Below are 15,898 nucleotides of genomic sequence, written 5' to 3' on the forward strand. Positions count from 1 at the left end.
ATTTACTTTTTCTTCTGTCATGCAGCTAAATTGTAGATTACATTAACTTAAACTATGATTGATCTGTGAGAACCTGGGTTCAGTATTTATGAGAATTTGATTATGATCTGATTAATCAGTTACTGTTAGGGTATAGTCTTTCTTTAGTCTTTACTGAAAGTCTGGGTTTTTTTGTTAAGGTGACAATTGTTAGTAAAGTTGCATAGATTTCAGGTGTACCATTCTGTATTACATCATCTATAAATCCCATTGTGTGTTCACCACTCAGAGTCAGTTCTCCTTTCATCACCATATATTTTATCCCTTTTACCCTTATCTTCTGCTCCCTTTCCCCCTTACCCTCTGGTAACCGCTAAACTGTGTTTACCAGTTTTTATTTCTTTGTTTGTTTGTCTTATTTCTTTCTTGTTTTCGGTTTTATATACCACATCAATGAAATCATACGGTTCTTCATTTTTTTTGTCTGACTTATTTCGCTTAGCATAATAACCTCAAGATCTATCCATGCTGTCGCAAATAACACTATTTCATCTTTTCTGTGGCAGAATAGTATTTCATTGTGTATATATACCACAACTTCTTTATCCAATCATTTATCAAAGGATATTTTGGTTGTTTCCATGTCTTAGCCACCGTAAATAAAGCTGCAATGAACTGTAAATAAAGCTGCAATGAACAATAGTGCTGTATGGATAAATGTTTTCAGATTTTTGGGGTAGATACCCAGGAGAGGAATTGCTGGGTCACATGGTAATTCAATTCTTAATTTATTGAGGAACCTCCACACTGCCTTCCATAGCGGCTGCACCAATCTGCTTTCCTACCAACAGAGTATAGGGTTCTTTTTTCTCCACAGCCAACACTTGTTTGTCTTGTTGATCATAGCCATTCTAATTGGTGTAGGGTGATATCTCATTGTGGTTTTTGCATTTCTCTGATGATTAGTGATGCTGAGCATTTTTTCGTATGTCTATTGGACATCTGTATGTCCCCTTTGGAGAAATGTCTATTCAGGTCTCTGCCCATTTTTTAGTTGAAGTCTGGGATGTTTTTGAGAGCTCTGAACTCCATTTTTTGTCTCCCAGGTCCATAAGATTACCAAAAGCTCTGCTCAGATTTCCAGCCATTAGGCCCTGTATCATTTATGAATCAGCGAAATCCTTGAAAGGAAAAGTACCACAGAATGTCCAGCTCATCTCAAAAGACTTCCTTTCTCTCTGGGATCTCAACCTCTCAAGTCATATTTTAGTACTGTTAAGATGCTTTAAAATATTTTTCCCTTCCAGTATTTTATCCAACTTCTATAATTATTCTCATTGTGAAAGTTGTTCTGATAAAAACTACTCCATGATGGCTAGAACTTTTTTCTTTTTTATTTAATTTTTACTTTAACTGTGTGAAACATTTGCCAAAGTTCAATCTATAAAAGAAGATGAATTCAAAAATTCCTAGCTTCCTTTTTGTACAATGGGTTTCCTGCCAGAACACAATTGTGATAAAAACTACCACTAAGGGCTGGCCCAGTGGCTCAGGCAGTTGGTGCTCCGTGCTCCTAACTCCAAAGGCTGACAGTTCAATTCCCACATGGGCCAGTGGGCTCTCAACCACAAGGTTGCTGGTTCAATTCTTTGAGTCCCGCAAGGGATGGTGGGCTCCACCCCCTGCAACTAAGATTGAACATGGCACCTTGAGCTGAGCTGCCTCCCAGATGGCTCAGTTGGCTGGAGCATGGGCTCTCAACCACAAGGTTGCTGGTGACTCCCGCAAGGGATGGTGGGCTGCGCCCTCTGCAACTAGCAATGGCAACTGAACCTGGAGCTGAGCTGCGCCCTCCACAACTAAGATTGAAAGGACAACAACTTGACTTGGAAAAAAGTTCTGGAAGTACACATTGTTCCCCAATAAAGTCCTGTTCCCCTTCCCCAATAAAATCTTTAAAAAAAAAAAAAAAAAACTACCACTAAATCTAATACAAAAAGGAAATAAAAAGACACACATCAATATTGTTGTCATTGGACAAACAGATTCTGGCCAGTTTATCACCACTAGTCATCTGATCTACAAATATGGGGGATTGACAACAGAACCATCGAAAAATTTGAGAAGGAGGCTGCTATGATGGGAAAAGGCTCCTTTGTATGCCTGGGTCTTGGATAAACTGAAAGCTGAATGTGAATGTGGGGTCACCATTGATATCTCTGTGGGGACAGAGCCCCAGAAAGTAGTTTACAGGCTCTCGGCCTCACGTGGAGGAGTGCTGGCTCGGGTAGTAGATGGCCGTCAGCTGTGGCTGATTGGCCGTCAGCTGTAGCCAGTTAGCCAATTAGCCGCTAATATAACTGCTGTGGCTACGGAGGGGAGGAGGAGAGAGAGAAAAGAATGGGGGCTAGCAAGAAGATGGCGGTTGGGCTGGCAAGCGTGGATAGCGGTTTGTGGACAGTGTGGATCCAGCCTCCAGTGAGAGTATAGTGCCACCAGAGAGAATATAGTGGTATGACTCCCCTACCTATGGCTCCGTGGGTGTTCCTTTTTGGCCTCACCATATCCTGCGTTCTTGTATGGGGAGTGGGAGCAGAGACCCCGCAGGACGCCCTGCATGACGCCCCGCATGACAAATGGCGCAGCGAGCAGGGTCTCCCGCATGACAATCTCCCTGTGGAAATTTGAGACCAGCAGGATTATGTGACCATCACTGATGCCCCAGGACACAGAGACTATCAAATTACAGGCACATCTCAGGCTGACTATGCTGTCCTAGTTGTTGCTGCTGGTGTTGGTGAATGTGAAGCAGGTGACTCCAGGAATGGGCAGACCCGTGAGCATGTCCTTCTGGCTTACACACTGGGTGTGAAACAACTGATTGTCGGTGTTAACTAAATGGATTCCACTGAGCCACCCTACAGACAAAAGAGACAAGAGAAAATCGTTAAGGAAGTCAGCACCTACATTAAAAACTGTGGGGGCAGAGCCCCAGAAAGTAGTTTCCAGGCTCTCAGCCTCACATAAACAGGTGCTGGCTCAGGTAGTAAATGGCCAACTGTGATTGCATGGCCATCAGCTGTGGCTAGTTGGCCGTCAGCTGTAACCAGTGAGCCATTGGCCACTAATATAACTGCTGTGGCTACGCTAGAAGGAGAGAAAAGAATGGGGGCTAGCAAGAAGATGGCGGCTGGGCTAGCAAGAGCGGATTGCAGAGAGGCAGATGCTGCCAGTGAGAATATAGTGGTATGACTCCCCCATCTATGGCTCCGTGGGTGTTCCTTTTTGGCCTCACCATATCCTGCGTTCTTGTATGGGGAACGGGAGCAGAGACCCTGCAGGCCTCCCAGCACGACAAAAACATTGGCTACAACCCTGACACAGTAGCATTTGTGCCAATTTCTGGTTGGAATGAAAACTACATGCTGGAGCCAAGTACTAACATGCCTTGGTTCAAGGGATGGAAAGTCACCCATAAAGATGGCAGTGCCAGTGGAACCATGCTGCTTGAAGCTCTGGATTGCATCCTACCACCAACTTGCCCAACTGACAAGCCTCTGCATCTGCTCCTCCATGTCTACAAAATTGGTGGTATTAGTTCTGTCCCTGTGGGCCCAGTGGAGACTGGTGTTATCAGACCCGGCATGGTGGTCAGTTTTGCTCCAGTCAATGTTACAACTGAAGTAAAGTCTGTTGAAATGCACCATGAGTGAAGCTCTTCCTGGGGACAATGTGGGCTTCAATGTCAAGAATGTGTCTCTCAAAGATGTTCATTGTGGCAATGTGGCTGGTGACAGCAAAAATGATCCACCAATGGCTTCATGGCTCAAGTGATTATCCTGAACCATCTAGGCCAAATCAGTGCTGGATATGCACCTGTGCTTGATTGTCACACAGCTCACATTGCTTGCAAATTTGCTGAGATGAAGGAGAAGACTGATCATCGTTCAGGGAAAAAGCTGGAAGATGACCCCAAGTTTTTGAAATTTGGTAATGCTGCCATCATAGATGTGGTTCCTGGCAAGCCCAGGTGTGTTGAGAGCTTCTCTGATGACCCTCCTCTGGGCCGTTTTTCTGTTTGTGATATGAGACAGTTGCTGTGGGTGTCATCAAAGCAGTGGACAAGAAGACAGCTGGAGATGGCACGGTCAGCAAGTCTGCCCCAAAAGCTCGGAGGCTAAATGAATATTATCCCCAATACCTGCCAACTCAGTCTTAATCAGTGGTGGAAGAACGGTCTCAGAGCTGTTTGTCTCAATTGGCCATTTAAGTGTAACAGTAAAAGACTGGTTAATGATTACTTACAATACATCGTAAAACCTTCAGAAGGAAAGGAGAATGTTTAGTGTACCATTTGTTTTTGTGTGTGGCAGTTTTTGTCACGTCCAGCACGACAAGAGCAGTGGAAAGTGAGAAGGGTGATGCAAGGTTAAGAAAGACAGTAGACAAGAGTAGAGTGCAAGCGGGGCCAAGGGACTCAAGTCTCAAGAACTGAGCCCCAAATCAGGCCAACGCATGGCTTTTATTAGTAATTATACAAGGAAGTAAAGTTTGATTTTTCCATGATCCACGAGTCACATGCTTGACTGGCTGTTCTTCCCAAAAGCCCCCATCATGCTCCAACACGTTCTGTGCCTTCACACACACGCATAACACTAGAGGATGGAATCACTGTACTGAAACCATCAGATAAGAGAGCCTGACTGATATTATTTCATCGGTTCCCAGCTTTCCAGGACACTCTCGCAAGGAAGCTTTACCAATTTTCCATTGGGTCTCAGCTTTCTGACACGTCCTTGTGATGTCATGGGGAAGGCACAGGGAACAGACGGTTCGGCAGCTGTAAGGCAACAGTTTTAAGTTATTAGTTTTTAAAATCAGTACTTTTTAACGGAAACAACTTGACTAAACATCTGTCACAGAATTTTGAGACCCATTAAAACAAAGTTTAATGAGAAAAAAATAGTACGGTCTTGTAGGAGCTTTAATTTTTAGTCTTTATAGTTAAGCCTCATGCCAGTAGACAAATAGGCAAATAAGACAACATCTTTACTAGAGTGGGGTGGGGTGATTGATACTGATCATCAAGGAAGGACTATTTCCTGAGATAAGGAGTTCTTTGAGGCATCTGTAAGTACTTCCATGTCCAAGAGTAAAAGGTAATGAAAATGTACAGCAACCAACCAAATGCAATACCATTGAGGATTCAGACCTTTTTGAAATAAAGGTGTAGATTATATCACCAAGTAAATTATCCCAAACAAATGAGGTTCTGGTTGAGGAGGGCAAAAGAAAGAGGAAATGGGGAGTGGAAGAAGAAAGTTATAAATATCAAATATGGCATCAGGATCAATAGGTGTGTGTGTGTGTGTGTGTGTGTGTGTGTGTGTGTGTGTGTGTACATGTATATAAGCTAATTTGTTCTTCTTTATCCTCTTTTTATTACTTATATACTGACTGTTGGTGATAGCTAATATTCAGAGATGAAATATAAATAACTTTGCCCATAGATGGGCACTATGACTAATGAAGGATACCAGTGTATAACCATAGTTGCATATTGTTACATTGCTGTTGCTCTTTTCTTAAATATTTTTTATTTATCAATTACAGTTGACATATAATATTATATTAATTTCATGTGTACAACACTGTGTTTAGACATTTATATAACTTATGAAGTGACTACCCTAATAAATCCAGTACCCATCTGACAGCACTTGTTATTATTAATACAATACTACTTACTATAATATTCCTTATGCTATACTCTATATCCCCCCGACTATTTTGTAACTACCAATTTGTACCTCTTAACCCCTCACCCTTTCACCCCCATACAGCAACCACCAATATCCTCTATGTATCTATGAGTTTCTGTTTTGTTTGCTCATTTATCCTGTTCTCTAGATTACTTATACAATAAGTTAAATCATATGGTATTTGTCTCTATTTGTCGGACTTACACCACTCAGGACAGTACCATCTAGGTCCATCCATGTTGTTGAAGATGGCAAGATTTTCATTCTTTTATTTTATGGCTGAGTAATGTTTCACTGTATGCATGTACCACCTCTTCTTTATACATTCATCTATTGATGGACACTAAGGTTGCCTCCATATCTTGGTGATTATAAATAATGCAGCAAAGAACATATGGATGCACATGTCCCTTTAAAGTAGTGTTTTGTGGTTTTATTTTTGGATAAATATCCAGAGTGGGATTACTGGGTCCTTTGTCTCTTGTTATAACCTTTGTTTTAAAGTCTATTTTGCCTGGTATAAGCATTGCTACCCCAGGTTTTTTGTGTGTTTTGTTTGTTTCCATTTTCATGAAATATTTTTTCCACCCCTTTACTTTCACTCTGTGTGTGTCTCTCAATCTGAAGTGAGTCTCTTGTAGGCAGCATATGTAAGAGTCTTATTTTTCACCTATTCAGTCACCCTATGTCTTTTGATTGGAGCATTTAAACTATTTACATTTAAAATAATTGCTGATAGACATATAGTTGTTGCCATTTTATTATTCATACTTTTAATCTTTATTTCTCTGTCTCCTTTAACATTTCTTGTAATACTGGTTTGTTGGTGATGAACTCCTTTAGCTTTTTCTTGTCTGGGAAGCTCTTTACCTGTCCTTTGATTCTAAATGATAGCTTTGCTGGGTAGAGTAATCTTGGTTGTATGTCATTGCTTTTCATCACTTTGAGTATTTTATGCCAATCCCATCTAGGCTGTAAAGTTTTTTGTTGAGAAATCTGCTGACAGTCTTATGAGAGCTTTCTTGTAAGTAACTAACTGCTTTTTCTGCTGCTTTTAAGATTTTCTCCTTGTCTTTAACCTTTGGCATTTTAATTATGATGTGTTTTGGTGTGGGCCTCTTTGGGTTCTTCTGGTTGGGACTCTGTGCACTTCCTGGGCTTGTATTCTATTTTCTTCACCAGGTTAGGAAATTTTTTATCATTATTTCTTCAGATAGGTTTATAATTCCTGCTCTCTTCTTCTGGTACCCCTACGATGCAAATGTTGGTACATTTAATGTTGTCCCAGAGGTCCCTTAAACTCTCCTCTATTTTTTGGATTCCTTTTTCTTTTTGTGTTCTGATTGGGTGTTTTCTGCTACCTCATCTTCCAAATTGCTGATTCAACACCCTGCTTCATTTCATGTACTGTTGATTCCCTCTACTGTATTCTTGATTTCAGTTATTGTATTCTTCATTTCTGGTTGGTTATTTTTCATGTTTTCTACCTTTTTGCTGAGATTATTGAGCATCTTTATAACCAGTGCTTTGAACTCTGCATCTGTCAGATTGCTTATCTCCATTTGTTTAGTTATTTTTTTTGTTGTTGTTGCTTTGTTCTGTTCTTTTATTTGAGACATGTTTCTTTGTCTCCCCATTTTGGCTGCCTCCCTGTGTCTCTGTTTCTATGTATCAGGTAGAGTGACTATGTCCCCCAGTCTTGGTAGAGTGTCCTTATGTATCAGGTGTCCTGTGGGGTCTAATGGTACAGTTTCCCTAGTCCCCCCTGAGCCAGGTACTCAGGTGTGTCCCTTGTGTGTGCCCTCCTGTTGTAGTTGAGCCTTGGTTGCTGTTTGCATGTCAATGGGAGAGATTGAACCTCAAGCTGACTCATAGTGAGAAGTGGCCATGACTACAGGGGAAGAGTTGTGGGGCAGGGACTGACTCTGTAGAGCAGGATTTGCTTTAGCAAACCTCTGGCACCTGCTGAGTCTGCCTTTTTGGTGTGTCTTTTGTGAAGGAGATTGGGTGGTCTGAAGCTAGCCACTGGGTCTGTTGCTTCTCGAATCTCTCGAGAGGGGATTCGTTGCAGGCCAAGGTTAGCCACTGCCTGTGCTCTGCCTGGTGCCACAAAGTGGTCTGAAGATGGTTGCCACTTGTTCTGGGCTTGGAGGTGACTTGGAGAGGCTAAGTTGGAAAATGAGGCTGGCTGCTGCTAGTGCTGGGCTTGGGGCTGCTTAGCAAGAGGTATGGGGCATGTTGAGGCCAGATGCTGCTTGTTTGGGGTTTGTGAACCTTTGAGAGATTTTAGGGAAGTTCACGGCAAGAGCCAAGATAGGCATTTTGTGTGGAAAAGCCAGTGGCAGCAGCTTGGGTAGGCCCACAAGTTGGGTGGGGCATGGTCTCAGGGAATCACCAGGGTGGGACAAACTGTGTTAGTGAGATTGATGAAGACTAAGATATGGCACCCACCTTTGCATTCAGGCTGGGTGGATGGGTGGGGAGCTCAACAAAGGAACAGTAGCATCTGCCAGCACTTCTGTCTGGGAGAAAGCTGCCCTTCCAGTCCTCACCTGGGCAACCTGACAATTCAGTTTCTCTCTGTATGTCCTTGTGCCTTTTGAGCTGCTGCCCCAGTGCTGGAGCTCAGAGCAAGTGAGTCCGTCAGCAAGAATGTCTGTGCATGGGCCCTTTAAGAAAAATGCCTGGGACTGGAGCTGACCCAAGTCCCATTCAGCTATTTCCACTAGTTTTCACATTCATAAGTTATGGGGACTTCTTTTCCTGGCACTGGAACCCTGGGCTGGGGATCTTGGTGTGGGGCTGGGAGCCCTAACTCCTCAGGGGTGAACTCTACATTTAAGATAACCCTCTCAGTTTTTAACCACCACACATGGGTGTGGGATCAGCCTGTGTCTCTGACCCTTTGTCCAGTCTCGACATGGCTTCTTTTGATATACTTAGTTATAGGACTTCTGTTCTGTTCAGCTAGAGTTCAGGTGATACTCAATAATGGTTGTTCTATACTTTAGTTGTAATTTTTTCAATGTTTTTGTAATTTAAGCATCTTTTTTTAATGTATTTATTTATTTATTTTAAAAATTTATTGGGGTGACAATTGTTAGTGAAATTACATAGATTTCAGGTGTACAATTCATTTATTTTAGCTTTTACTTCCATTGCATTTGGAGCCAAATTCATAAAATGCACTTTGAACCCAAGGTCCATAAGTTTAGTACCTATGTTTTCTTCTATACAGTTTATTGTGTCAGGTCTTATGCTTAAGTCTTTGACCCATTTTGAATTAATTTTGGTACATGGTGACAGATAGCAGTCCAGTTTCATTCTTTTGCACGTGGCTATCCAATTCTCCCAGCACCATTTATTGAAGAGGCTGTCTTTCCTCCATTGTATGTTTTTAGCTTCTTTGTCAAAAATTATCTGTCCATATTTATGTGGTTTTATTTCTGGGTTCTCAATTCTATTCCATTGGTCTATGTGTCTGTTTTTCTGCCAATACCATGCTGTTTTGATTATTGTAGCCCTGTAGTACAAGCTAAAGTCAGGAAGTGTGATACCTCCAGTATTGTTCTTTTTTCTTAAGATTGCTTTGGCTATTCGGGGTCTTTTGTGGTTCCAAACAAATCTGATGATTTTTGTTCTATTTCTTTAAAAAATGCCATTGGGATTTTGATGGGGATTGCATTGAATCTGTATATTGCTTTGGGTAATATGGCCATTTTAACTATGTTGATTCTTCCAATCCATGAGCACGGAATGTCTTTCCATTTCTTTGTGTCTTCTTCAATTTCTTTCAAAAATGTCTTATAGTTTTCAGCATATACGTCCTTCACATCCTTGGTTAAGTTTATTCCTAGGTATTTTATTCTTTTTGTTGCAATTGCAAAAGGAATTGTTTTTTGTATTTCTTTTTCTGAGATTTCATTGTTAATATATAGGAATGCAATGGACTTTTTTACATTGATTTTGTAGCCAGCAGCTTTACTGTATTCGTTGATTGTTTCTAATAGCTTTTTGGTGGAGTCTTCAGGGTTTTCTATGTATAGCATCATGTCGTCTGCAAAGAGTGATCATTTAACTTCTTCATTCCCAATTTGGATGCCTTTTATTTCTTTCTCTTGACTAATTGCTCAGGCAAGGACTTCCAACACTGTGTTGAAAAGCAGAGGTGATAGGGGACAGCCCTGTCGTGTTCCTGAAAGTAGAGCAAAGGGATTCAGTTTTTCACCATTAATTATGAGATTAGCTGAGGGCTTATCATATATGGCTTTTATTATATTAAGGTATTTTCCTTCTATACCTATTTTATTAAGTGTTTTAATCATAAACGGATGTTGTATCTTGTCAAATGCTTTTTCTGCATAAATTGATAAATCATATGATTTTTGTCCTTTATTTTGTTTATGTGATGTATCACATTGATGGATTTATGGATGTTGAACCATCCTTGTGCCCCGGGGATGAACCCCACTTGGTCGTGTTGAATAATGTTTTTAATGCATTGTTGTATTTGATTTACTGGAATTTTGCTTAGGATTTTTGCATCTGTATTCATCAGAGACATTGATCTGTAGTTTTCTTTTTCTGTGTTGTCCTTACCAGGTTTTGGTATCAGGGTGATGTCGGCCTCATAAAATGAGTTAAGGAGTACTGTCTCTTCTTCAATTTTTTGGAAGAGTTTGAGCAGGATTGGTATTAGATCCTCTTTGAAGGTTTGGTAGAATTCACTAGTGAAGCCATCTGGTCCCGGACTTTTGCTTTTGGGAAGGTTTTGGATGACTGATTCAATTTCGTTACTGGTGATCGCTCTGTTTAGATTTTCCAGTTCATCATTGTTCAGCCTTGGAAGGCTATATGTTTCTAAGAACTTGTCCATTTCTTCTAGCTTATTGAATTTGGTGGCATATAGTCCTTCATAGTATTCTTGGATGATCCTTTGTATTTCTGTGGTGTCCGTGATAACTTCCCCTTTTTCATTTCTGATTTTGTTAGTCTCTTCTCTCTTTTTATCTTAGTGAGTCTAGCCAAGGGTTTGTCAATTTTGTTAATCTTTTCAAAGAACCAGCTCTTTGTCACATTAATTTTTTCTATTGTCTTTTTGTTCTCTATTTCATTTAGTTCTGCTCTGATTTTTGTTATTTCCTTTCTTCTGCTCACCTTGGGTTTCACTTGTTCTTCTTTTTCTAGTTCTTTAAGGTGTAACATGAGGTTATTTATTTGGGATTTTTCTTGTTTCTTGAGATAGGCCTGTAATGATATAAATTTCCGTCTTAAAACTGCTTTCGCTGCATCCCAAAAATTTTGGTAGGATGTATTTTCATTGTCATTTGTTTCTATGTATCTTTTGATCTCTCCTCTAATTTCTTCTTTGACCCAGTAGTTCTTTAAAAGTATGTTGTTTAATCTCCATGTATTTGTGTTTTTTCCAGCTCTCTTTTTGCAGTTGATATCCAATTTCAAAGCCTTGTGATCAGAGAATATGCTTGGTATGATTTCAATCTTCTTAAATTTGTTGAGACTGATTTTATGTCCCAATATATGGTCTATCCTTGAGAATGTTCCATGTACACTAGAAAAGAATGTATAGTCTGATGTTTTAGGATGAAGTGCTCTATAAATGTCAATTATGTCCATTTCATCTAATGTGTCATTTAGGGCTACTATTTCGTTATTTATTTTCTGTTTGGATGATCTATCCATAGCTGTCAATGATGTATTTAAGTCCCCTAGTATAATTGTGTTTTGGTCAATTTCTCCCTTTAGTTCTGTTAGTAGTTGCTTGGTGTATTTCGGTGCTCCCTGATTGGGGGCATAAATATTGATGATTATTATGTCTTCTTGTTGTATAGTGCCCTTTACCATTGTGAAATGTCCATCTTTGTCTCGTGTTATCTTTTTCACCTTGAAGTCTGTTTCATCTGATATCATTATGGCTACACCTGATTTTCTCTGGGTACCATTTGCTTGGAGTGTCAATTTCCACCCTTTCACTTTGTGTCTCTGCTTGTACTTGTAGCTGATTTGTGTCTGTTGGAGACAGCATATGATTGGTTTTTGTTTTTTGATCCACTCTGCTACTCTGTGCCTTTTTATTGGTGAGTTCAGTCCATTTACATTTAGGGTGATTATTGATATGTGAGGATTTCCTGTCATTCTATCTTTAGTTTTCTGGTAAGGCTGTGTCTCCATTGTTTCTTTGTCCTTTTGTTTATGTCAATTATTTCAGTGTGGCGGTTTTCTATGATGTTTCCCTCTGTTTCTTCTTTTATTACAACATATGTTGCAGTTCTGGATTTTTTTTTTGAGTGGTTATCCTTAAGTTTATGTAAAAGAAAGTTTGATATTTAGAGTATTCCATTTTCTTCAGCACGCTTACTTTCTCTATTCCCGTATTCAGGTTCAGGCCTTTACTCTGCCCCTTTTTGAGTTTTGGTTGCCACAAATTGTCCCTGTTGATGGTGGTCGAATAGCCTCCTTTAGTATTTCTTGTAGTGCAGGTCGTGTATTAGAAAATTCCCTCAGCTTCTGTATGTCTGGAAAGGTCTTTATTCCTCCTTCATATCTAAAGGATATCTTTGCTGGATATATTATTCTTGGCTCATGGTTTCTCTCTTTCAATAGTTTGAATATTTGGTTCCACTCCCTCCTGGCTTGTAGAGTTTCTGCTGAAAAATCTGATGATAATCTAATGGGCTTTCCTTTGTAAGTTACCGTCTTCTTTTCCCTGGCTGCCTTGAGGATTCTTTCTTTGTCGTTGATTTTAGACAGCTTCAATACAATGTGCCTTGGAGAAGGCCTGTTGAGATTGAGGTAACTAGGTGTTCTATTTGCTTCTTGGATTTGAGGGTCCAGTTCTGTCCACAAGTTTGGAAAGTTCTCGTTGACAATTTGTTTGAATATATTCTCTGTTCCCTTCTCTCTTTCTTGTCCTTCTGGTATGCCCGTTATTCTTATATTGCTCTTTCTGATGGAGTCAGAAATTTCTTGTAGAGTTCTTTCATTTCTTTTAAGTCTCAACTCTCTTTCTTCTCCCATCTATGTAATTTCCAGGTTTCTATCTTCGATGTCACTGATTCTTTCCTCCATCTGGTCAACTCTACTACCTCAGCTGGCTATTTCATTCTTAATTTCTTCTATTGCATTCTTAATCCCCATAAATTGTATTTGGTTCTTTTTTTAAATTTCAATCTCTTTCGTAAAATTCTCATGCTGTTCTTTGATTGTGTTTCTGAGTTCATTTAACTGCCTATCTGTGTTTTCTTGCATCTCATTGAGTTTTTTCAGAACTGCAATCTTGAATTCTCTGTCATTTAAGTCACATAGTTCTGTATCTTTAAGTGCCTTTTCTGGAGACTTTTCACTTTCTTTCTGAGCTATCTTGTTGCCTTGGTTATTCATGGCAATTATTGATTTACTATATCTCTTCCTAGACATCTATAGGAGTGGCTTCTGCAACAGGTTGATAGGAAGAGGTCTTTCTTTTGTTTTCCAGTACTTGTTGGTAGAATGTTTTATTCTTTCTCTGACTGCTGCCTTTTTTTTCTCTCTCACACGGTAGTGCTATGTTTTCTCTGCACTATTCCAGCTTCTCACAGAATAGGGGGATTCCCTTGGAGACGGGCTTCTCCTCTGTTAATAGTTTGCCTGGGTCACAGGGTGAAGTGTCCGTGTGCATATGCGGAGAGATTTTGAAGTTCCAAAGCTCTTCCTGCACCAGATTCGGAGCCCATATGTTTCAGCAGTTCTGTTTACTCCTGCAGGGATCCGCCCAGATCGGTGGGACCAGGGGCGGGGTGAGTTGTGAGAGGTGGCCCAGAGCAATGGCGGCGACCACCACCACAGCCAGTCCTGCTTCCACAGCTCCCTCACCTTTGCCGGAATTAGTTGGGCTGTGAATCTGTGTCTGTGGTCCACAGTTCTCAGAACAGCAAATATTCTGTTGTTTTGATCTGACACTGCTACTGTTTCGCTTCTAGCACCGGGCAGGTGGGGGCGGGGCGAGCTCTGGGAGGGTAGGGAGGGGGCGGCTAGTCTCAGTGCCTAAGGCTTCCGTTCTCTGCTCGGCAGTGAGGGCTTAAACCACCATTTTCAGCCTTCTTCCATCAGTCTTTTCTCCAAGGTCTCTGCCGTGAGCATTGGGTTCAGCCGTGTTATATGCTGCCCCCTCAGCCCTGTGGGCCATAAGCGGAGCCCTAGCAGTCCGAGTTCTTCCCTCTCCCGCAGCTGCGGTAGTTCCAGGAAGCAGCAAGCTCGGAGCACTGAGCTAGGTCTGCGTCCTGCGCCTGCACGGCCCCGTCTCCATGCACTTCTCCCTTCCCTCCTCCCCCGCTCGCGTGAATCTCCCACCTGTAGGTGAATTCAGTAGTGGGCCTCTTCATCTTGCTGATCTGCTGTGCAGGGAGTCCTTTGTGGAGCTTTTGTTGTTCAATTCATTGTAAATTCCAGGGGAGCTTTACAGAGGCTCACCTCACGCCACCATTTTGATCCGGATCCTTTCTTTAGTTGTAATTTTTATGTGGTCATGAGAGGAGGCAAGTGCAGTGTTTACCTCCTCCTCCATCTTGACCAGGCTAGTTGCTGTTGCTCTTTATGGAAGTTCAAATGTGGATAAAATGATTAAGATGCTGATCAGCCAAAGAGGTGAACTGTGCCAGTTGTTAAACTGTTGCCTTAACTCCAAACGCACAATCTTCACTCCAATTTGTGATGTTGGGGCTGCTTTGTCATCAAAGTTCACATTAGAATCTGCAAATAGGGGCAGTAGAAGGAGACTATAAGCCAGGAAGAGGGGACAAAAAAACAAACTCCTTCATGATTTCCTTTCAAAATCATCCCACCAATGTTTCTTCATTCTGGCAGTTGGTTTCACTTTGCAGATTTTATTCTCACACTTCTGTAACCAGTCTCATCCTGTCATTCAGAGGACAAGCAACCTATTACCCTCAGCAGTCTGGGGACAGAGAATGTCCTATGAACTCCTGGGGTACCAGAACCAACTGCACAGCACCCACTTGTCAGAGGTCTGGGACTCAGCTCTGCAAGCTCCTCTTCTTCCTCTGGGCCTTGAGAAACCACCATAAGTCAGGGCAGGGCAAGCTTCTCAGAGGTCTGGGAGACCCTGCATAGCTGGTCAGTGCCTTCTCCTCAGATATGTGGGCACCAAGACTTCAGGTTTTAAGAACTCTAACCTCTCCTTTTACATTCCCAGGTATAGGAATAGTAGCTTCTTCTTCTTTTTCTTTCTCTGCACTCTTTAGTGTTTCTGTTGTGCTATTTCAGTTTTCAAATATATGGTTAGCAACTTTTTATATTATATTTTCTCTGTTAAAATATCTGATGTGGTTTTATTCTTCAATGGATTCCGACTGATATATTTGAAGTCTCGAAGTCCATCTTTATTTCTCTTCTAATCTTCACCCTCCAAACAAATATAGCTTTACTATGTAGAATTTGAAGTACTGAAATGAATCACAATTTGCTACAGAAAATTTGGCATGTAAATAAAGTCATTTAAAATATGTTTTCTATATTTTATCTCATTTGATGTTTTCTTCTTGTATTCATTTAATAGGGTTTTATTGAAAAACTGCTGTTTATAAGGCACAAGACCAGGTACTGGTAATATGCAAATAAACAGGAAATTACACCTGCAGGGATAACTTCTAAGTAGTGAGGATATATTTTTATTTCTTAACTGGAGCTTTAAAGCGTCCAGTGGAACATGGGAGTAGGATAAGACCTACCAAAGAAGAATGATAGAGACAATATCTTCCGTTTACAACATTTTTATTTAAGATATCCATGTTTATTGTACTGAATCTTCAATTAAATAATATAGAGGTATGTAAAGGGAATAGGACAGTGCCCAGAATTTAGTAAGCACTCAATTAAAGACCAAGAAAACTTAAGAAATAGAGTGAATTTGCTTCAAGGACTTTATAAATGACAATTAGTGACAACAATAGCAATGTATTGCTTCTTCATGTGACTTTTGAGTTACAAGTAGTGATCCATACAAAATTCCTGTGAAGTAGGGCAGGTGTCATTATTCCCATTTATTTGTAAGGAAACAGACACTGATGAATGGTGAGTGACTTATCATACCAACATTATGCAACCAAAAGTTTGTGGCATCAGGCACAGGACACCTTGGCCCT

At 40.7% G+C, this 15,898-nt stretch overlaps 1 pseudogene; it reads left to right on the forward strand.

Moving 5' to 3' along the window:
• The first annotated feature begins 671 nt into the window (after positions 1–671).
• Positions 672–4,198, forward strand: LOC141567352 (elongation factor 1-alpha 1-like; annotated as a pseudogene).
• The last annotated feature ends 11,700 nt before the right edge of the window (positions 4,199–15,898 follow it).

This window comes from Rhinolophus sinicus, linkage group LG10 (assembly GCF_036562045.2).
Source record: "Rhinolophus sinicus isolate RSC01 linkage group LG10, ASM3656204v1, whole genome shotgun sequence".
NCBI lineage: Eukaryota > Metazoa > Chordata > Mammalia > Chiroptera > Rhinolophidae > Rhinolophus > Rhinolophus sinicus.